The sequence below is a fragment of the Stegodyphus dumicola genome, chromosome 2 (genome assembly GCF_044657685.1).
Source record: "Stegodyphus dumicola isolate Sdum_Otavi_A_Nest chromosome 2, ASM4465768v1".
NCBI lineage: Eukaryota > Metazoa > Arthropoda > Arachnida > Araneae > Eresidae > Stegodyphus > Stegodyphus dumicola.
The window spans coordinates 58,459,718-58,482,729 of NC_140769.1; the positions used below are offsets into that span (position 1 = coordinate 58,459,718).

The 23,012-nt window shown below is 33.5% G+C and overlaps 1 protein-coding gene across 3 annotated transcripts in view; it reads right to left on the minus strand.

Moving 5' to 3' along the window:
• The window catches only part of LOC118184749 (tyrosine-protein phosphatase non-receptor type 9-like), a 147,225-nt gene that overhangs the window by 121,428 nt on the left and 2,785 nt on the right, over window positions 1–23,012 (minus strand). The window contains exon 2 of one of the 3 annotated variants that reach the window (XM_085810678.1): window positions 20,049–20,120. The exons of the other annotated variants lie outside the window; for them this stretch is intronic. The gene's annotated coding sequence lies outside the window, so the exon portion shown is untranslated. The remainder of the gene's footprint in view (window positions 1–20,048; window positions 20,121–23,012) is intronic. 3 annotated transcript variants of the gene reach the window in all.

The window sequence follows — 23,012 nt, forward strand, 5'->3', positions numbered from 1 at the left end:
ATTGTTTACTAATGTTCCGGTCGAAGGAGCACTAAATTGTCTTGAAACTAGGCTTCGGGAATTTCACTTCACACATACTGAAATTAATGAGTTGGTTTCGCTTACTAAAGTTTCTCTAAGTCAAACCCACTTTGTTTTCCAAAATGCATATTTTCGTCAAGTTGAAGGATTGGCTATGGGTAATCCTCTCAGTCCGGTACTTGCTGACATTTATATGCACTATTTTGAGATGAAATTATTTGATAAATTATCTTTTCGTCTTTGGATTCGGTATGTTGACGACACTTTCGCACTTTTTGACGGTTATAAAGAGGATTTATCCGAGATTCTATCTATTATGAATTCAATTGATCCAGCCATCCAATTCACTCTTGAAATTGAATCCAACAATTCCCTCCCCTTCCTCGATATTCTTATAATCCGCAATGAAACCGATTTTAGCACCACTGTGTACCGTAAACCCTTTGCAGTTTGTTTACCACCCCATGCCAAGTCATGCCACCCTGTTAAGCAAAAAATGGCTTCTTTTTACTATTATGTTTTCCGCGCGCTAAAAGTTTGTTCCTCTGAATCTTTGCTTACCAATGAACTTAATTATTTGAGAGCAGTTGCGATTGACCGTGGATTTTCTCCCGTGATTATTGATAAAGCCGTCAAAAAAAAAAAAAAAAAAAAAAAAAAATTTCAGATTCCCATCAAAGAAGACATTCCACTGTTAGAAATAATATCAATGACCTTGTCGTGCTTCCATTTTATCCTTCTGTTAGCTATAAAATTGCACGGATTCTCCAGAAATTCAATTTTCAAGTCGGTTTCTCCCCTATTAATAAAATTCACCCTTCGATTCTAAAAGATTGCGTTTCTGTCTTGAATTCTTGGGGAATTTATAGTATATCATGTCAGTGTGGTTTAAGATATATTGGCCAAACAAAAAGAGCGTTGAAGTTTCGTATCAAGGAACATGAATCTTATGTCAAAAAAGGGGAAATTAACAAGTCTTCAATAGCGTATCATAGCTGGACTTTTAACCATAATTTTGATTTTGGGTCTGCAAAAATCATCCAAAAGGCTTCTTCCATAGGCGAATTGGATTTTCTTGAGGCTTTTCACATTCATAAAGATTTAGAAAGTTTAGTTAATGATTTGAAGTCCAATCCAGTCCTTCCTAATGCCTTTAAAATTCTACTGTCTTAATTCAATTATTTTTGCCGATAGATGGCGTTACCTCCTCGCACTTGGTACTACCAGAGGGTATAAAAATCCGTTCAGTGGTTGATTTCCATTATTTGAAGTTCAGATTTTGAGCGTAATGTGCATTTGCCCCTCGCTCCCTATTTTAACTTCGCTAATATTTCTTTATGCTTGATCAGACAGCCTGGCTCAGTAAAAGTAGGCGGCCAGTGCAACTCTGATTAAAAATCTAGTTATAACGACGTGCAGTGCTGATAAGCACCACGTGTTTCTGTGATTCCTATTTTCTTCTTTCTATGTATTTCTTTCTCCTGATGAGGAGGGACCTTTAGCTGCCCTCGAAATCGATTGAGTGTTTCATTATACCTACGCTAAATATAAGGTTGTTTTTCACGGTTTTGATTGTCACTACTTGTGATTTACACCATAAATGCTGGCTGGTTCTGTAAGCACAAGTTGTTAATTTTGAGACGTTGCTTATTCTCACACAGTTTACGTTACCAAAGAAGGTGACACTAAGTTTTAGGAAAGACCAAAAGGAGATACATTAAATCAAAAAAAAAGTAATTGATGGAAATTATATTTATTTTAATTAAGAAAAATCCAATTTTACACCAAATATTCCAACTTTTGTAAATGTTTCAACCTTAATTAACAATATGGCATTTTGGTAAAATAAAATCTAATATTTTTCATTATGCTTCAAATTTAGGTTATTTTCATAAAATTCTTTTATTAACCCTTTGACACGTGGTGGTTGTGCCCTGAAACCACCAAATTTCGAATTTTCTTCTCCTCTTCTTTCTGAAATTTTTGAGTGTCCGGATTAACGACTTTTGACTGTATAAATTCAAAAAGACCTAATTTGGGGAATGAGTAAATCTTTGAGATTTTGAAGAAGTTCTCTTTCCTTAGCTTCAGGGCTTGTTTGCGGCCAAATATCAACAGAACAATGCACAACCATATGTTGCATGAAATCTTCTTAGCCCACCATATCGCACTGTCACCCTGACCTTCTGTTCTCAAGATCTCTCGCACATCAAACACTGGTCAATGACTGCAGAATGTCTAACCTAGCATGCTGAACCTACGAGTACACCAGACAAACCTCTGCTATATGCGAAATCAGCACGGGCTGCCATCCCCCAATAACACATCCAAAGCCTCTTTCACTAAATGCTGCAGTACGTAGCAACAGTTTCTGACAAATATAGAGGCAACACTCATTACTGATTTTTTCCTTACCTCAAAGAAGGCTTTGAGGCATTCTATTTCAAATGAATTAACATTGATACTATGTGCAACTGAAATAAATTTGGCTTTTCTATTTCTTGTTCTTCTTTGTATTACATTTTGGATGGGTAGCAGTGTACATAATTTACATGAAGACCTGTATAAAAATCTAAAGATGCACAATCAAGAAATGCAATTCTAAAAGTGAAGTTAGCAATACTTTGGGGATAAGATACAATTATATTGTTCTCACATTATTTTTTAAGAAACATGCAGTTTTAGTGACTGAAAATAAAAGTGAATGCAAAATTATCCTTCTTGATAAGAGAAATGTATTTTGATGAAAAATGAGAAGTAAATCAACTTCGATCTGATTAGAGAGAAATTAGTTATTAGGATTCAAAAGCAACACATTTGTACTAAAATTCATTCAAGACCAAAACTTTATCTAATTCCAGTTTTACAATCCTGCATAAAACAATGTTTTTTAGCTCCCTCAGTTTTATGTAGTTATATGAGAAAAATAAGGATTTTATTAACTTTATTACAGGATTCATTAAATTTGCAAAAATATGAAACTTTAAAAAAAAAATCAGGTTTTGAGGTTCTTATGTTTAGGTGCAGGACTACACGTACTGAAAAATTTGGCGGCTCCGAGTGCCATAATTTTTCTACAATGTGAGGTATATGCACATACATATGCGGATTCTTCATTATTTATTTTTTTAATACTATATCATGATAACTATTGGCGGCAACAATTCATAAAGTGATTTGGAAGTTGATTCAGACGCAAAAGTGATATGGACAAAAAGCGAGTTTCAAAACTGATAACAGCTCTGGTGCTAATGAACGAATAAAATATATATTAACCCTCCCCCTGAAAAAAAAAAAAGGAAACCTACATAAAAGAAAAATCAAGGTATTCAAAAAAGCACATGCCACTGCAGCAAAAAGTGAAATTTAAGCGGAAGATGTCGGAATGATTTCAGATGCTGGCATTCCCATCAACTGTCAGTCACTCCTGAGCTGCAAGGTGTGTCAATCGTATCGAGAGCAGTTCTGTAAGAAATACAGTCCTGAAGAAAACATATCATCGTTGAAGGATGATTTACAACCATATTTACTTTACGAATTCAAGTTGGGCAGCAATGCTATAGAATTCTTCTAGAAAAATATGCTCACATTTGGAAAGCCATCAGCAAGAAAGAGAGAACGTACAACACAATGTGGTTCAGTCGATATGCATCAAGAGATAAAAGCGTATTATCGTTTGCCGTTATTATCACTTAAAAAAGCCAAATTTCAAAACGTTTCAATATGTAAATTCATGTATATCTTAGCTAATTTTGAATAAAAAACTCTAATTTTTTGCAGGTATGCTTAGAAATATGTCTACTTTAAGATGATGGTAAAACTTTATAGATTTTAGTTCAAAATTTTGTTTGAAACATTTATAAAAATTATTTTAAAATACAAATTTTAAAAACAGATCATAAACAAATGGGTGAATTTTATTTGGAATGAACCTGAATATCGAAATGTGAAAGGAAGAATCACATAAGTTTAATAAAAAAAAAGAGAGATTTATAAATATATGCCAAATTCAATTAACAATGATGAGCTAAAATTTTGAGAGCTAATTGTTTAAAAAACTACTCGCGCGATTTTTACAAAACTTGGTAGTTTGGCGTGATTTGAGTTGTAGAATTGAAATATGGAAAAAAATTGGTATGTTATTTCAGAAAAAGTCCGATTTTGTGTTAAAATACCTATATTAAAACAATATTATATATAAATCTAATACATATCCCAAGTCATATTTTCGAGACATGAAAAACGCAAGTTAAATTTTGTCAATCGGCCCAGTAGAAGGAGAGATATAGAACTGTCCTTTTCTTCTTCTTCTTCTTCTTCTTTTTTTTTTTTTTAAACGCAGTGTACATGTCATATATGCAAATACGCTAGTCAAAAGGAAAATAGTGATCATTCTTCAAGAGAATGCCAGACCTCATGTGGTGAGAGCAACTAAGAAAGCAATCAACACAGAGTTGGGAAGTTTTACATCATCCTCCTTACTCCCTCGACACCACATCCTCTGAAACCTGATTTGGGTCATGGATAACCATTTACGTGAGCAACAGTTCCCAAACCGAGATATGTCAAGCAGGCCACAGGACAATTTTTGGGCTCAAGAGATAACCTTTACAAACACAACAGTAATAAGCTTGTAATTCATTGGCAACACATAACTGAAGTTGAAAGAGATTCTTTTGCTGAATAAAATGCATTTGCATGAAATAACTACATCATTATTTTTCACTGAAAACTATGGCATAACCTTTTCTAGGTACCTAGAACAAACAAATATGTACAAATATTTACATAAATCGCAACAATATAGGGGTACATTTGCATCCTTAAAAATATGTCAGAAAACAGACTCTTCAGGAGACAGAAGATACTTGGTTTGCCTTAGAAAACATTAGCTATGATGAAAAAAGCTATACTATTTAACAGCTTTTAGAAGTCATGACTTATACATAATACGTACACCTAAAATTTTTTAATTAAGCAATGAATGCACAAAAGATCTTAAACAGATACAGTCAAAAGTCTTTAATCCGGACTCGTTGGGACTTCGGCGATTCCGGATTATCGGTTTTTCCGGATTATAGATCATCAGTTTAAATCTGGTAAGATGGCATGCAGAAATTATAAAATTAAAAATAAGAAACCATAGTTTATAAAATAAAGAGCAATTATGATCAAAATTGTATCAAAATTCACAAAAAAAAAGCTTAATATTTATTTGTTTACTTTATTAAACATTTCTTTCAACGCGCACATGCGTAAAGCATACATTATGCATAGTCGAAATTAGAAAATTGCAACCAGAAAACTATTTGATGTGTATTCGTGATATTTATAATGATGAGGAATTTGATTTAAATCATATCAAAGACGGAGTACATCGAGATGATATACTACATTTAGTAAAGAATTATAAGCCGAATAAAATAAAAACATCTGCCCAGAAGATAAGGATAGTGCTGACGGATCAACTTCCAATTCAATGTGCGCCGCGACGCCCCCCCTCCCCGCAGAGTAGCGTGATATTGATAAACAGATTTCAGAATGTTTAGAGAAACAAAGGATATGCATTTATCCATTTTTTGCAGCAATTCCACTTTTTGTTTGACGGACATCGAAACATGCTTTTGCTTCTTAGATCCTTTGGCAGCTCCAGAATCGGAAATTCTTTTTGACATAATCGAAAGTTCAAGCTTACATTTATAAAATTGCTCTAACAGTTGGCAAAAAATAATAAGCCAAATCCAATTAGAAGATTAAGGAACAACGCAATCTGCAACATTAACTGAAATAGATAATTTTAGCTTAGCTTATACCATCCGTTATACATTAAACGCGCATTCGTAAACGCACATGCGCATGCGTAAATGCATATGCGCGTGTGATGCATTTATACATGCGCAGAAAGTTTGCAGCTTTGAGGTCCGGATTATAGATCATTCCGGATTATGGACATCCGGATTAGACTTTTGACTGTATCAACAAATTCTAAGATTTATTAATTCATATATAACAATTTCTATATTTTTTATGTTATGAATACAGGCAATTCTGAAATTTCCTGCAATTCAATTTTTTGGAATGAAACATCGGTATTGATACGAAAAACACTCTGAAATTTTTTAGATACACATAGGTTTTTTAATGTTATACTTAAATTTACACTTATGCATTTAAATTTCATACTTAGAAATTTTAGGAGTATTCAAAGTAGTCTCCTCTAGCATTAATACACTCCTGTAGATGAATTTTCCAAAGATTAAATGCCTTAAGTCATTCCTTTCTCAATCAATGAAAAAATGCATTTATAGCATCATCAATCTCATCCTCGGAATGAAAACGACATCTACATAAGTTCTTTTTAGATTAAAAAAGTAGCCAAAAGTCACACATAGCTAAATCAGGTGAACAGGGTACATATTCTATCACTTTGATGTGTTATGGTTCAAGAAACTTAACTTTCAGTCCTGCTGAATGAGAAGATGCATTGTCATGGTGGAGTATGAGTGCTCTAACATTCACTTCTTGTTCTCAGTGGAACGGTGTTTGATACACCTGAGTGCCTACACTGACACCTTACCCCAAATCAAACACAGTTGAAAGTTTTGAAATATTTTACAAAGAAACTTATATTGTTTGCTTCCAGATGATCACGTACTCTAGGGATATCAAACTCATAGGTACACTTGGGTCAAACAAACAAGGTTTAACTTTAGGCGGCCGCAAAAAAAAAAAAATCAATATTCATAGAAATGTAGATTTATTTCAAATAATACAATAATAAACATATATATATATTTATATAGAAAAGAACAAGAAAAATTTAATGTTTACGTCCTGATGCTTGACATCTCTTCTCTGCTATTATCTTTCCTATTTCGGGAGAAATTTTGTTTGCAGTGATAACTTTCAACGCTGACCCAAGGTGAGCATCATTAATACGGTTTCTAATAGGAGACTTATTACCTTTCATGACTGAAAATAACTGCTCGCACCGATAAGTGCTACCAAACATGGAAATAATTTCATATGCGAATTTTCGAGTATTTTCAAACCTGGCTGGTAAATATTTGTAAAATTCAGGCACGCCCACTTCAATGAATTTTGCTTTCAAATTTGAGTTGCATTGAATCTCGATCACCTCCATTTGCATATGGCTGGGTACTGAGTCAATACTTATTGAGAAAATCAAAGAAAACAAAAAAAATTTGTCTTTGAGGGAACTAAAATCATTAAACCTTGTTTCAAATTCAGTTGTTAAATTTGCAATTTTTTTCTGCGTATTTTTGATATGAACAAGTATTATCTAAACTTGATTTGTTCATGCTGCACGTCGGGAAGTGCGTCAAATCTTCATTTTTAAGTTGTTTTTCCCAAAGAACTAGTTGACATTTGAATGCTTTAATTATGTCAAACATGTTCGTAATGATATGATCTTTTCCTTGTAATGATAAATTTAAATCGGTTAAGTGTTTGGTTATATCAACCAAGAAAGATAAATCTTGTATCTATAATGGATCGTAAAACAAACTTATGTCTTGATTTTTCGTTTTAAAAATCTCTTCTTTCAAATCCCAGAATTGTTTGAGAATCTTGGAGCTAGATAACCAACGTACCTCGGTATAGTAGGACAAACCTGAATATTCACTATCTAACTCACTTAAGAAAGCAGTGAATTGACGCTGATTTAAACCTCGAGATCTTATAAAATTTATAACTTTTTTTATATATGACAAAACATTCTCCATATTTATTACTTCCGTGCATAGAACTTCTTGATGTATAATACAATGCATATGATGAATATTTGAACCGTGAATTTCACTAAGTGTTTTTCTTAGTAATGCTACGAAGCCCTTGTTTTTCCCGGTCATTGATGGAGCGTCATCTGTAGCTACAGAATTTAATTTTGCCAAAGGTAGATTGTATTTCTGCAGAAGTCCAAAAACACAAGTAAATATATCTTCTCCTGTGGTGGTACCAGGCATCGGTATTAGTTCCAGTAATTCCTCAAAAATGTTAAAATTCTTGTCACAAGAACGAAGAAACACTGCTAATTGAGCTTTGCCACTAATGTCCGTGCTCTCGTCACAGGCAATGGAGAAACTTTCGAAACTAGATGATTTTGCTTTGATCTGATCACTTAAATTCGCAAATCAGTAACTCTTTCCGCAACTGTATTTCGAGACAATGAAATTGATTGAAAAGCCTTCACATTTCCAGGACAAACAATTTTTCCAGCTTTCATTAGGCATTCCTTGATGAAATCACCATCAGTAAAAGGCTTCGAATGTTTACCTATCAACTCGGACAAGACGTAGCTTGCATGTACCGCTGCTTCACTTTCTTGCAATACTTTACTATACATGGACTGTTGCTTTTTCACTCCTAACTTGAGCTCTTTCAACTTTTCTTCTCTCATTAATCCTTCGTAATTGTTATATTTCGATTTGTGCTGTTCGTAATGATGTTTAATATTATATAACTTTATTACTAATATTAATAGTACTATTACATATCAAGCAGATTATTTTATCTTTTATTTCACAGCAAAAATATTCTAATTCCCATTTTACTTGGAATATTCTATGTTCATCAGCGATTTTTTGTTTAATTTCACTACCACTTGGTTTTGATATAGACATACTGAATACAAAGGGCTGGAATAAACACAGTTAACGTTAAAAAGTTAACAAAAATTTATTCTTTACATAAGAGATAAATCAAAATGCTGAAATATTTCTTCAAAAATATTCTAACAATATCACAAAATGTCAAACGTTTAGCAAAAATCAATTCAAAACAAAGAAACTAATTCTATCTCACAGCGAAATCGCTACAAATCAATCACAGCATTAAGTAAACAAACAGTTCGCTATAACTACAGCTACTACTGAGATGAGTTGTTTGTTCTCGGCTTTTATAAGCTTTATAATTAATTTCTCGAATATACTGGAAACATCTATAAATATCTGGATTTTTGTGGATGGCAACAGCAATTACGAGATATTTATTTATTAGGTATTAAATGCACACGCTGTTCTATTTTTAACCTTCCAACGCAGCTGTCTTTTCAAAAATTGTCTGTGTTGCTAAGGCAACATGAAGCAAATCTAATTACAATTCTAAATAAAAAAAACTAAATAAATAAATATGAAATCCGTAACAATATGAATTAAGAAATAATTAATAATAAAGCAAAGTGCATGCACATGCATGCACTAATATATCGTACAAAACTATGATTGGAAAACTGAGACCATGAGTTCGGCCACATTCGGCTATCGGGGGATGCGTACAAGTTCTGAGTGCACGTGTCCCCCAAAAGCCGAAGGTAGCTGAACGCAAGCTACTCAAATGCATTTGTAATTTAAGTAGTGTGTGTGTCACCTCGCTGTGAGTAATCTAACAACACTGAATAAATTATCGTTAATTACTTACCAGTAAACATTTCATTTTTTTCTTCGTTTATATGTTATTTTATTATTATATATTATTATTTGCCGATATATTGACCGGGCCGCAAAAATATTTGTTGTGGGCTGCGAGTTTGACATCCTTGACGTACTCTTTTGAGAATAACTGCTTCCATAAACTTACTTATGCTAAGAAGCAGACTAATGGGTCTGTATGGCCCAGGTTCAGATGCAGGTTTTTTGGTTTAGAATAGGGAATTGCTGTGGAAATTATTGCCATCGAAGTATAGTGTTGAAAACGTTGGTCAACTTGAATATTGAGTGGAAGCATCTTCATAATCTTGTTGTTGATTTGATCAATACTGGGGCTTTTGTTGTTCTTTAAATTCTTAACATAGCCAATAACTTCCGATAGTCGGACTGAAATGATGTTGTTAACGAGTGGTTTTGTTGTGTAACTGTTATGAAAGTCAGAAATAATCTGTTCTGTTGTTGTGTCATGCACGCTTTTTATGCAAAACTGAGATTTCAGATGCGAAGCTGAGAGTTCTGCTTTCTCAGTTTCAGTGCAATGGATCCTGTCAGGTCATTTAAAGGGGTGGAATATTATTGCAGCATTTCCTATACCTAGAGCATGCTATACCAGATGGAATTATCCTCCATAGAAAGCAGACTTAGATAATTAGTCCAGTTTTGTTGTGACTGAAAATGTGTTAAGACAGCATCATTCTTATTGTTAAGACAGCATAATCTTATTGAGAAGTTGCTTGTAAGCAGGAAATCTAGTGCGTTGGTATTATTTTCTTGCAGCATTTCGTCTTTTAATTAGATATTTAAGTTCCATACTACTTTTGGGTTTGGTATTTTTGATAATTTTACAGGCATTTCTGTGGGTATGTAATATTGAATCCATAAAATCCTTAAGCAAACTATCAATGTCACTCTCATTATGCACTGTTGGGAGTGTGTAATGTACGTTGTTTAGAGTTTTGTCAAACTTAAACCAGTCATTAACAATGGCTCTCTTGACTGGTGTGATATAATAGCTTAATGTCCAGAACTTTGACAGGATTATGGTTAGAGAAGAGCTCATCCAGCACAGAAACATCCAATGGATCACTGGTATTTCTGAGCAGGAAGAAATCTATAATTTCTGAAGACCCAGTACCATATCGTGTTGAAGTTTTTGAAGCTGCTATGCGTAATGCAGACGAGTTGGCTAAATTGTAAATTATGCGTATGTTGCTGTATGAGTTGTAGCAGTTCCACGCGTGATGTCTAGCATTAAGATCATCAACTATGATAATACAATTTCGAAGTGTGAGTAAAGTATTCAAATTGGATCGTATATTTGTGGGGTTTCAATTTGAGGGAATATAGGTGGAAATAAATGTGTATGTCAAAGAAGTGTTTGCTGTGAGTGTAAGTGCTGTGGCCTCAATGGCTAAAAGCTGGAGAACTGTAACAGAGTAATGAGAGATGCAACATTTGATAAGGGCAGACATTCACTTCCTGAAGAATTTCTGGAAGACACTTAGTGGTGCACCAGTTAAATGTGACTGCCTTCTGTCCTTCCAGCTTGATGGCTTAGCCCTGTAAGTCTGACGAAAACAACATACATTACTTTTTTCAAGGCACATTGTCTTTTCACCATTATGGGCATAGAACTTTCTTCAAAGACCCATACTTTCTTGACACGTTTGAACATCAAAAAATGATTTGTACATTTCATCATCAGTTATGATTTTAGGAACAATGCAGTGGCCACCACCTTTAAGTAATTTAAGGGTTTCTTTAGTGATTCTGACACGCTACTCTTTTTTGGTGCTCAGTTTAATTATGGGGAATCCATCACAAACTAGTTTTTTCATATGTAATTCTTCATGAATAATATTATGCATGCTGGCAGATCCCTTGTTAAGTTCCTTCTGCATCATTTGATAGCTGCAGCGATTATCATTGATTAACATTTTCCATATGGCAGACACATTATCCAGGATTACTGTTGACAGTGCCCTTCTTTTAAGTTCTTCATTCTGAAAAGAGTTGTGACCTTTGTGAAATTCTATAACCATCTGAATACAGTAGCATGAGATGGTTAGGTTAAATTAGGTTATTCAATTACGGCAAAGCCTCGAGGGCTATCTGCCTAAGGGGAGGGATGCCTTCGTGGAGGACTGTCTAAGGGAAACTGGCACATATACACGCTACACATGAGGAAAACCACGAAAACACCCATGCAGCCAGCCTGTTCGCGGGATTCGAACCTCAGACCGACCTACCAGTGTTCAGCGACTTTACCGCTCGGCCGCTGGTGGGCAGCATGAGATGGACTTTCATTTCCAAATGCTAATTTTAAACCTTGAACACATTCTTCTTGAATTAAGACACAATAACACGCCGAATAAATACTAATTCAGAAGTCAAACAACAAAAAATCAGCGTTATATTTTCAAAATTTTCGCAGGACTAGTTTCGATGGTTTTAACCGAACCACCATCCTCAGCTGCACAACTGCAAATGAACAAGATAGGAAATAATGACTAGATAAGACAAGAAAGCCTGGACATGAATAAGCAAGTGGCGCCATCTGTTGATGAAACCAGAACTAAAACATAATTTCTTTAAAAGCCGAAGGCAAAGACGGATTGGAATTAGGATCATTAACTAGAACAGAAAGATTTTTTGAATGTGAAATGCCTCTAGAAAGTCTAATTCTCCAATGGAAGATGTTTGTTGAATAATTTTGGCAGCAGAAAAATTGAAAGTGTGATTTTTGGACCAACAATGTTGAGCAACAGAAGATTTATGTGTTTCCTTTTTCCTAACATAAGCCTCATGTTTCTTGACACAAAATTTTAACGCTCTCTTAGTTTGGCCAATGTAAATTAAACCACACTGGCAAGGAATCGTATTAATAGTCCAGGAATTCATATCCGGAATGGGGTCCTTGAGTATGGAACTCGGAATTTTATTGATGGGAGAATACACAAACTGAAAGTTAAATTTCTGCAAAATATGTGCAACTTTAGTTGCAACTTCAAATAAAATTTTAAAATATTTAAAGTAGCACATATTTTGCAGAAATTTAACTTTCAGGTTGTGTATTCTCCTATCAATAAAATTCCGAGTTCCATACTCAAGGACCCCATTCCGGATATGAATTCTTGGGATATTTACAGGATTCCTTGCCAATGTGGTTTAATTTACATTGGTCGAACTAAGAGAGCCTTAAAATTTTGCGCCAACGAAGATGAGGCATATGTTAGAAAAAAAGGAAACACAGAAGTCTTCTGTTGCTCAAAATTGTTGGTCCAAAAATCACACTTTCAATTTTTCTGCTGCCAAAATTATTCAAAAAACATCTTCCATTGGAGAATTGGACATTTCACATTCAAAAAAATCTTTCTGTTCTAGTTAACAATCCTAATTCTAATTCGTCTTTGCCTTCGGCCTTTAAAGAAATTATGTTTTAGTTCTGGTTTTATCAACAGATGGCACAACTTGCTTATTCCTGTCCAGGCTTTCTTATCTTATCTAGTCATTATTTCCTATCTTGTTCATTTGTGGTTTTGCAACTGAGGATGGTGGTTCGGTAAAAACCATCGAAACTAGTCCTGCAAAAATTTTGAAAATATAATGCTGATTTTTGTTGCTTGACTTCTGAACATTCTTTTTATTTTAAAAATAGAATAATAACAGAAAATCATGACGTGATAATGTTCTTGCGTCAATTCCATTTTTCTTTCTGCCTAAAATTTACTCTACAATAAACTACTTTCAAATGGCCAATAAAAAATCGTCTGGTCGGCTAAAATAGGTCGGCTTTTTAAATACTGTTAATATTTACAGGGTTCGTACACATTTCTGCAAATGGAAATTAAGTACTTTTAAGGAGCATTAATGAAAAAAATTAAAGACCTATGAGCTAACGTGAACTGAATCAATTCAATTAAAAATATTATCTTTGCCTGAATTTCACTTTTGTAATACCATCCTAAAAATAAAATAGATCCCTAAATAGTATGCATTATTACTAAACAAGAATTAATGAACATAATTATTAATAAGTTGTATAATAAGTTGCCAAAATTAAACTTTATAATATGACAGCGAAAAATAAAAATGTTTTATTTTAATGTTATTTTTTAAATATAATTTCAATATATTACCACTATTTTAATAAAATTAATCAATGTTACGATGTTTTAAAAAAATCGTCGAAAAATTCTCAAATCTCGGAATAAAAAAGTTTCTACAGAAACTTATCCTAAAATTGCCAAAATGTTGAAAAGTCGCCAAATTTAGAACCGCTTAATAAAAGAATTCACATCCCCAAAAGCAAAAAGTTGTTTAAGAGCTCTTTATTAGAAAAAATGAATTTCAAAATGCTTATGTTTCACTTCTTGCTTAGAAATTCCAGTATCCCATCATTTATATTAAAAATATACACAAATTATAATACATGAACCCATTCAAAAGATAACCATATCTACCAGCGAATCGCCATAAATATTCCTCCAAAATGCTAATTCACACTCAAAATGACAATCGTAAAAATAAGACAGAAATTTCAGATGATTAAAAATTAAGGACTTTTAAGGACCAAAAATCAATTGCAAAAAAATCTAAAGACTCTTAAGGACCGTACGAACCCTGTATTTACTATTAATGTTTTTCTGCCACTTACCATATGCGTGTGTCTCAAAAATTTCAGAGTGATCTACGTAAAATGGGTAATCTTTTGCATGAAGAAAATCAATGCAATTCAAGATTTGAATAATTACAGGAAAGCATGCAAGCCTTGTATGTTATTTTAGAAAACTTTTACTATGCATGATAATATTATGTTTAACAGCTATTCAATAAGAATTGCTGGTTTCAATTATATCTAAACTAAATTTGTGCATGCTGTGAAATTTTAGTTTTATTCTTACTGTTGAATAATTCAAAAGAATGAGTTTAAAGTGGCATACAAAACTGTGAAAAAAATTAAGCTGCTATAGCACCCTTTTTTATGATCATATATTTCATGTTTTATTTTATTTTATAAGTAGCAACATTTTGAACAGTTTTCTTAAGCTTACTTTTTTTTTTTTTTTACTTCATTACCTGTTTGGTTCTACTCTTATGACTTGCCTGCGTGGTGCACATTGTTGCTTAGCATGATAATTAAAATTATTTACATTTTTGCTAGAAATTCTGTCACTAAAACTTAATTTTAACTTGCGATATTTGCAATGAGATGTTTATCCAAAATTGCATTCTCAAATGGACAAAATCTTGATGAAAGTTTTAAAAATAGGTTATTAAAAGAGAATGAATATCTACTACGACACGGCTGGCTCCAGGCAGTAGGCAACTGCCTACAGCAGCAAAATTTAGGGCAGTAAGACCAATCTAAGTTCTGGTAGTGAGTATTTGTCTATGAGACTGCACAAAGTGAGAAATGCACACCCACCAATGACAGGGTTAACAAGCTTTTTATACACTCTAATAAAAGAGAGTCAGATTTAAAACAATGCCTTATTTATGCAATAATGTCTGTCACCTTAATTAGGATTGTGATAGTAATACAGTTTATACAAAATTTACAGTGTAGTGAATGTGAAAAGTGCTTTTTATAGGTAAATTAGTATTGTTTATCATACTTGCCCTTTTGATATTCTAAGTTCACTCAAAATTTTTTTTCAACCACATTGGCTTTTAGGTAGTAATGTTTAACTATGACTTTCTGGAGAACTGGCCAACTGATTTCAATACAACTTTTTGCCATATGTATTGCTATTAACTTTGAAATTTAAATATAACAACTTTCTGGGTGTCTGCTCCATGGTATATCCAAAATGTATTAACACTTTTTTTAATCTCTATATTTTGATCAAAAGGAATCTCATTTTATTTTTTTATAAGCTACCCCACCACATATTCAGTTTTGATTATTCAAGTAACCTTATTCAATTATGCTTGCAGTCTTTTTGTTTTAGAATGTCTGACGGAAGAAAGAGATTATCTGGTAGTCAATATAAAAGTAAGAGTATTTTATAAGTCAAAAATAAAAATCATTGTTATAGTTTAGATGGTTTAACTACCTAACCATCTTCCTTAGGTGTCAAAGTGCAAATGAACGAGATAAGATAAAAATGCCTGGACAAGATGATCATTTAACCATTTATTGATGAAACAAGAAAACTAAAAAATAATTTCCTTAAAGGCTGAAGGTAAAGTTGGATTGGAATTAGGGTCATTAACCAGAACAGAAAGATTTTTTTGTGTGTGAATGTGAAATGCCTTTAGAAAATCTAATGGTGATTTTTTGAATAATTTTGGCTGCAGAAAAATGGAAAGTGTGATTTTCGGACCAACAGTGCTGGGCAACAGTGGGCTTTAGTGTTTCCTTTTTCCTAACATATGCCTCATGATCTTGAACACAAAATTTTAAGACTCTCTTTGTTTGACCAATGTAAATTAAACTGCACTGGCAAGGAATCCTGTAAATACCCCAGGAATTAATTAATATCCAGAATAGGGTCCTTAAATATGGAGCTGGGAATTTTATTGATAGGAGAATAAACAACCCGAAAGTTAAATTTCTGTAAAATACATGCAATTTTATATAGCTAATTGATGGAAAAAAAGGAATGGCAACAGAATTATTATAAAATTGCATGTATTTTACAGAAATTCAACTACCAGTTGTTCATCTCTTATCAATTAAAATTCCCAGTTCCATACTTAAGGACCCCATTCCAGATATTAATTCTTGGGATATTTACAGGATTCCTTGCCAATGTGGTTTAATTTACATTGATCAAACTAAGAGAGCTTTAAAATTTGTTTAAAAATGTTAAGTTTTTAAAGGGCATGGATGTTTGTCATTTTGTTAACCTCCTAAAAAGTGCTAATTTTCCTACACCAAAAGCTGTAATCATAAATTCCTTTTGATTCTAAATGGCAGCACTACCCAATGAATGCTCAATATTTTGCAGTTATGAAATTAATATACCTTGTTCCAAGGTATCACGTTTAAAAATTCATACATTCTATAGGAGGGAGGAGGAAAAAATTCAAAATCTGCAAACATATGACATAAACATGCTGAATCTGATATATTTACTGCATTTCAGTCTGAAATGATAATTAAAAGCAGATTATTTATATGATTTTATGACCGGTCATTCTGAAGATACCATGCCAATAGATGGCAGCACCAGGCTTCTCCTTCTTTACTCTGCAAGATGACAGAATTTATTTATACAGTCAAAAGTCGTTAATCTGGACTCATCGGGACTTCGGCGATTCCAGATTATCGATTTTTCCGGATTATAGATCATCAGTTTAAATCTCGTAAGATGGCATGCAGAAATTCTAAAATTAAAAATATGAAACCATAATTTATGAAATAAAGAACAATTATGATCTAAAGGGTATCAAAATTTGCAGAAAGAAAAAGCTTAATATTTATTTGTTTACTTTATTAAACATTTCTTTCAATGTAAGTTGTTTAAGTTTTGCTTCGTTTCATGTGATAATACTTTCTCTTTAATTCTATTAAACAGACATAATTTCTTGTTCAGTTACAAAGTTCCACTGTTCAAATCCTATAATTGCTGTGTCGAGAACACCCGACTAATTTGTCAATCGAAATTTTTTCGTTTTCAATAACCTCTGTCACTTTTCTTCGCTATCGGAAGCGAATTATAATGACGAGGAACTTGTTTTAAATCATATCAAAGACGGAGCATATCGAGATGAAATACTACATTTGGTAAGGAATTATAAGCCAAATAAAATAAAAACACCTGCGCTGAAGATAAGGATAGTGCTGACAGATCAACTTCCAATTCATTACGCGCCCGCCGCGGCGTTCCCCCCGCCGAGCAGCGTGAAATTGATAAACAGATTTCGGATTTCAAAACATAATTTCGCTTTAGATCCTTTACATATTGACAAATATATATCGGAAATTCTATTTGATATAATCGAAAGTTTAAGCTTACTTTTATAAAATTGCTCTTACAGTCTGCAAAAAATAATAAGCCAGATCCAATTCGAAAATTAAGGAACAACGCAATCATCAACATTAACTGAAATAGATAATTAGATAATTTTAGCTTATACGTCCCTTATACATAAAATGCGCACGCGAAAACGTATTCTGCACTTGCACACACTTATATGTGCAGTCGTAAAAGGTCTTACGTGCACGCGTAAACGCCTATGCGCATGTGTCAACGCGGCGCATGCGCAGAAAGTTTTTAGTTTTGAGGTCCAGATTATAGATCATTCCGAATTATGGGTGTCCGAATTAACGACTTTTGACTGTATTACAATGGTTTATGATGTAATAATTTTTAGGTACTTACGTATTATCGCAACCAGGTTGGCGCGATTTGTAAGTTTGAGTAAAAAAGTATGAATAGAAAGAAAATGTACATTTATTAATTACAGATAATTTTTAATACAGTTTTTTATATTATTTTGTTTTAAAATATAAAATAGCAATTAAACCCTTCCGGTTTCGAATTTGAATAAGTTGCAGAATTATTTTTCGGCGGATATCTTTTGGCTATTGCTTTTAGCACTGATTGAAAACCGTCTTCACCATTAACAGCTTGAGCTTGGTGCCATATAAATTCGATACGGTATGAGTCAAGATGATGACGGGCTGTTCCTCTCTGTTTTTAGTTGTGCCATTTTGCCTCGCAGGCAGATCCCAAATACCCATAGTTAAAGTATTTCAGGGCATTCAATCTAACCAGTAAGAAAAATAATTTCTTTACGAAAAACTACGTATAACACGTAGGGTTGCCGTAAGTAGGGCCACCAAATTTGGCGATTTATGCGAATTTTGGCCTGGTTGCGTTAATATGCAAGTACCATAATTTTTATGATTAATTTGAGAATGTAAATTAATGAATACAATCAAGAATTAAAACTTTAAATACCAAAGCATTTTCGTACCTTGCAGCAGCCATTCATTAAGCTTAGTTATTAAAAATATGGAAAAATCTTTCTTGGAAGCAGTGAATTCTTTTAATATGGTTCAAAAGCTATACACAATTTTTACATCATAGACTTTTCAGTGGGCCATATTAAGAAAACACTTAAAAACTTTTACACTAAAACCATTGAGTGGCACTCATTGTGAAAGTCAGATAGATTGTCCAAAATCTTTACATTTTGAAACAGAAAATATTCATGATGCTTATTTATGAAAATGCAGAAATAGATAATAAGATTCTAGATGAGGCCAATGGCTTACTGAGCACAATAAAACAATTTAAGTTTTTACATTTGATTGTCATTTGGTATTGTAAAATTTTGAATCATATTAGTCTGATAAATAAGCTACTTCAATCAAAAGCTTTTGATTTATACCAAGCCACTGATTTATTAAATAGCTCATCAACGTTTTTAAAAAATTAAGATCGGATGAATCTATTGACAACCTTATCTTAGAAGCTGAAAAATTAGCTAACAGAACAGATGTATGAAAAACTTCCACCATCATGTTCATTCTAAAAAACGAAATTTTTCACATGAAAGAATATGCAAACCTTGAATAGAGAAAAAAGCTTCAATAGAGAAATGTAATTTTTTTTTTTTTTTTAATTATAGATCATGCAATCAGTGTGCTGGAGCTGAAAAAGAACCTACTGAATAGTCATAAGAATTCTTGAGTTTTTATATGATATCTACAAACTTAAATATATGCGTAAAAATGAATTACTGGCACATTGTAAAGAACTGGAAAATGTCTTAACACATGGTGGTTCTTCCTTAAAGCTTTAAAATTGGCTGACAAAATAGACTTTGTTTTTTCACTTTTAAAAAAGAAAGAAGATGCAGCCGACATTCTTCATTCAAATTCATTACCTCCCTTAACATTGGGCTAAATTTAAGCACTGCTTTAAGAATTTTGCCAACCCTGCCCATAACTGTTGCTACCAGCAATAAATCTTTTTCTAAAATAATAAAAAATAACTTAGCCAAGTCTACTCAAAATTGTTTTAATAGGTCAGCAATGTTGGCCATTAAACATGAATTGAGTAATTTAGAAGATCTGAAAGAAGTTATTCACGATTTTGCAGAAAAAAAAAAAGGTTCAAAAGAGATTATTTTAATTTAGGTTTAATTTCTGTATATTGTACTTGTGTCCTTGTAAGTATTGTTTGTACTAATTTTATTTCCAAAATTTGTGTGTTATTAGTAAAAAAAAATATTTCGTAAACACTGTTTGTAAATGTGTTATTTATTCTCTTAATTCAATTGGATTAGAGAGTTTCTCTGGTAATCATGTTTTAAATCTGGTTTTTTTTAAATTTTTTTAAGCTCGCGGAGGTGGCACTTCAGCAAAAACACTAGAGCTGGTCCTGACTATAATGAACACCTATGTGGACCACTAAATGATTTTGATCTTCTATAGTTATATGTGACTTACAAAATATGACTTGATGATGTTCAATATCATTATTTTAAATACATTGTTAAAAATACTAGTTTTTTCAAAGGTGGCTCTCATAAAGAGAAGGTTTTATGGTATTTTTATTCATATTATTAAAGTATAAAATTTAATACACAACTAATTAACAGTTACAAAATAAGTCTTACCAGTCAGAAATTTTGACACTTGAAATTTTAAAAGAATGACATTTGTACTAGAACCAACCACAAATGGAAGCTCTATAAAAATAGTAGAAAAAACTTTAAATATAGCTAGTAAAATTTTGAAAGAAATATTTTCTGCTTAAAAGAGAGAAAAATACTCACAATTTTTTTTCAAGTATTACTCTTATTTAGCTACCAACTTATGTTCATGTGATAAACTTACGAGACGAAAAAATTATAAATATTTAACAAAGTAACCAAAAACGTTCTTGCCATTTTGGACAGTCAGAAAGAAAAGGTCATAAAACAAATATAATGAAACCTCAAGATATGAGTTTAATTCGTTCCAGCATTGAGCTCGTATAGTGAATTTCTCATATCTAAAAACATTCTTCCCCATTGAAAATAATAGAAATCCAATTAATCTGTTCCGCACTCCCAAAAATATTAATTTTTCTAATAAATAACGCTGGTAAATAATATAATCATATTTTATTTTTATGATAGCTTGCGACAAATGATTGCTTCTGACACCAACTTTAACTGTTGTGGTTAATCCACACCAACAGCTTCTACGAGTTTTGGACAATGCTCAGAAGTAATGGTAACTCCTTTGCCTAGATCAAAGTTCTTAATTTCTTCCTTCTTCTTCAGAATGTCGAAAGGCCATAAATCTTTGCCAGTTATATCACTCTTACACCATGCTTATGTTTATCTATGATTTCTTTCTTAATTTCAACGGCCATGGCTTCCTTGCAACACTATCCGAGGCAACAATCTTCTTGGGAGGCATCGTGAAATAATTATTTTCATGTTAAATATAATAAACAATTAACTCCCAGGTGTGAAAACACGTAGATCAAAGAACACTGAATGATCTGATGAGGGGATTTCCCCCCGAGTTGAACCATATCGGAAAATGGCGCCACGTATACCAATGGCTTATTGCTCGTTACTCGAGTCAATGCTCGTATTTAGAGACAAATTTTTCACTCATACATTCTCGTATCTCGAGATTCTACCTGGCCAGTTGCCGAAGGATTTCCCACGAAGATGGTTGTCCAGGGAATGGAAAAACTGGTAGTCTGTTGGCACAAGGTCTGGGGAGTATGGTGGATGGGGCAGTGTCTCCCAGGCCAGTCGCCAGATGGTGTCCCTGGACACCTGAGCCACATGTTGCCTTGCATTGTCACGGAGGAGTACACCCTTATGATTGACTAATGTTGGCTCTTTATGCATCAGTGCCTGATGCACACGTTCCAAGTGCTGCAAGTACAGGTCTGCCACGATGGTTTGGTCTGCTGGCAGGAGCTCATAGTGCAACATTTGGCGACTAGTCTATCAGATACAGACCATGATCTTGCGAGGGTGGAGAGAAGGTCTCGCAGTGTGAGGCACAGGGTTCATGGTGACAACCAATGTCTGGAATGCCTGGGTGTGCCATACTGGACCCACTTTTCATCACTGGTGAGTACTCGACCACAAACCACTAGGCACTGACAAACATGCGGCAACAAGTTGTTGCTAGTTTGCATCGGACACTGAGTGAAGTACCCATCTGCTCAGCTTGTATGCCTTTCCTATAAGGTGCAAATGAAGTCTGATCATTTCATCAGACACCTGAAAATGTGCAGCAAGCTCACGACATGTTTGGCTACTGTCATTCTCAGGGCTTCATCGTACAGTGCTTGTGCCCGACTGCTGCATGGTGCATCACTAAGAGACATATCCACTGACCTGAACTTCTGGAACCATTGCCTAGCAGTTTTGTCATTAACGGCATTATCCCCAACGGCCTGGCCAATTCAGCAACATGAATCTGCTGCTGACAGGCCCACTTTAAAGCCATATAGCGAACAATTCCGAACGAATGCTTTTGACGAATCCATTTCAATCAGTCGGTGAGTTATGTTTGAGGTACCGATGCGACGAGCTTTTATACAATGTCAATGCTTCGTCAATATCCGGCCTCCTAACCACTTCATCCTAACCACTTCATCGCCAAGTTTGGCGACTATTTTTATGTTGGGGTTCACTCTATAAGGTATTTCTCCCACTTCCCTAGTGTGCCTTCGTGGTGTAACGGTAGCTCGCTAGGACGGTATTCCAGAGGTCCGTGGTTCAATTCCCGGCAAAGGCGATTGCTTATTTTTCATCTTGTCTGCTTCCAATTAACCTAATGACTCTACAACTCTTCCAATGTCATATCAGAAATGGCAAGAACTTTTTTGGTTACCTTGTAACACAGAATATTTTTAAAATTTAAAAACAGGATTCAATTAAAGCAAAAGTTCTAGTTTAAAATTTATAGAAATTAACCAAAACAGGAAAGTTAAGTTATTATGAAACACTGAAAAATTTTAGTCATTGGCACTTTATTTTCCACATCATTTTAAAGAAATTTTCATGGCAAGAATTTGATTAAATGCACAGTAAAAAAGAATAAAGCTTAGCATTTATAATTAAATTACAAGTCAGAAATATGGAATTTCTGAACTTGTTAGATAAGAGTTTTCAAAATGCAGCAAATATACTTTTAAAACTGATGTACGAGATGCACAGTTACTGAACAATTTAAAAACTGGTAAAACTCAATTATAATCTGACATTAATTTTGAAAAATAAAATACAGTCCCACAAAGGACCCCTGTTTTTAAAATTAAATAACTTGAAAACAAAGACTGACAGAAGGTATGTTTATTGAGACGGCTGTAAAAATCTGATACAGAATTTCACATTTAGTTACAAAAGTTGCCAAAATGTGACACTGTAATCACAGTATATTCTAGAAAAATGTAACAAACATGTCCTCTGTAAGCCCACGTTGCAATCACATCACAATCTTTTCAAAATGTCCAACTTTTGCAGTACAGACGTGGTGCAAACAAAGAACGAAATTTTCACACACACCTTATAGTGTGTCGATGGAAATAGATGCACATGCCTCACAGATAGACTCTTCAAGCT